Source organism: Festucalex cinctus, chromosome 20, assembly GCF_051991245.1.
Source record: "Festucalex cinctus isolate MCC-2025b chromosome 20, RoL_Fcin_1.0, whole genome shotgun sequence".
NCBI lineage: Eukaryota > Metazoa > Chordata > Actinopteri > Syngnathiformes > Syngnathidae > Festucalex > Festucalex cinctus.
The window spans coordinates 10533289-10535009 of NC_135430.1; the positions used below are offsets into that span (position 1 = coordinate 10533289).

The 1721-nt window shown below is 37.8% G+C and overlaps 1 long non-coding RNA gene across 1 annotated transcript in view; it reads left to right on the plus strand.

Moving 5' to 3' along the window:
* Positions 1-1357, plus strand: part of LOC144009587 (uncharacterized) — a 35044-nt gene extending 33687 nt beyond the window's left edge. Inside the window, exon 3 of the long non-coding RNA XR_013280969.1 lies at positions 1164-1357. This is a non-coding gene — a long non-coding RNA (uncharacterized LOC144009587). The remainder of the gene's footprint in view (positions 1-1163) is intronic.
* Positions 1358-1721: the final 364 nt, after the last annotated feature.

Here is a 1721-nt window from a genome sequence, read left to right on the forward strand (position 1 = left end):
CGGTTAGTTAGCTAGTTAGTTAGTTAGTTAGTTAGTTAGTTAGTAATTTAATCATTTGTGAGTCAATTAATTACTATTTCACTTAGTCAGCCAGTTGGTCAGTCCTTAACTCAACAAGTCAGTTGTGTAATCGGTTAATCTCTTGGTCACGTAATTGTTCTGTGAATCAGTGACTCGCCTGGTTTTGTTAGTTATTCAGTTATTTATTTGGTTGCTCATTTGGTCAGTCAGTCAAGTTGTGTAGTTACTTATTCAGGTAAGGTAGTTAGTCGGTTAGTTAGGTAGGTAAGTATTCGATTAGTTAGTTAGTTAGTTAGTTAGTTAGTTAGTAATTTAATCATTTGTGAGTCAATTAATTACTATTTCACTTAGTCAGCCAGTCGGTCAGTCCTTAACTCAACAAGTCAGTTGTGTAATCGATTAATCTCTCGGTCACGTAATTGTTCTGTGAATCAGTGACTCGCCTGGTTTTGTTAGTTATTCAGTTATTTATTTGGTTGCTCATTTGGTCAGTCAGTCAAGTTGTGTAGTTACTTATTCAGGTAAGGTAGTCAGTCAGTTAGTCGGTTAGTTAGGTAGGTAAGTATTCGATTGGTTAGTTAGTTAGTTAGGTAGTTAGATGTGAGTCAATAGTCAGCCGGTGGGATGGCTGGTCCAGTGGTCAGACAGACAATTAGTTAGCTTGTCAATCAGCTGGTTACTTGGAGTAGTCAGTTGGTTAGTTAGACCTATGGTCTGCAAAATTCTAAGAGAAAAAAAATCTCAATATTTAAAACGAATGTTTTTAAAAAAGGTCTTTTAAAATCAGAAAAATCAGAAAAATCGCAAACTCAATTTAAGAAACTAAACTAATAAAGGAAATTGTGTGTGCGCGCTCACTGCCTCCGATAATATTGACGCAAGCACTCGGCCGTTCCTTCCTGCAGTCAGAAGAGCTTCATCAGGTGAAAACTTCTTGCACTGAAAGTGCATTGTGACCATTGTGAACTTTTTAGTCATCATAACATGTCGTCTTACACAACCCCTCGTTTTTATCATCATTTCCTCATCTTCCTTTTCATTCCGACATGCCTTCCCTTCCCACTTTTTATCAATAGCAAGCATTTCATTGTCGCTATGAAACGTGACCTGTTCACCGAGTTGAAACCCAATCGTCCTTTTAGTGTCAAGATATGGCTGGCCGCCTGCACGCTCACGGAATCTGCTGTCATGTGACCCCGCCGACTGACTGCCTGTCCCAAAACCAAAGCCCCAAGCTCATTGATCACTCACCGTCCCGGGCGAGACGTTTACTGTACCGCTGCTCTCCTGCTGTTTAAGTCGATCCATTTTTTATGAATTATTAATTCAACTCATAATTCCTTTAAGGCCATAAGTAAAAGCTGTGATTGATTTTAGGTGGATCTGAACAGTGTTTCTGAGCAGATGTATAAAAATATTCAAATTTTGTCATTGCACAATATTTTTGAATAAGATTAACTCATAAAAAAAGTCCAAATAGAATTAATTAACTTAATTATTTTCTTAAGGTTTAGTAAAAGCATATTCCTTAGCATTATCTTATTATTTTTTTTTTTAACATCACCAAAAATATATAGATCCACAAAAAGGAACAGTGGCTGCTTTTAGAGCAACAAAAGCTTGTGGGGCCTCTTGTCTAATGAGTGCAGAGTGCTGATGGGTAATGAGGTGCTATCAGGTGTCTCTGTGGCCTGTGTGGC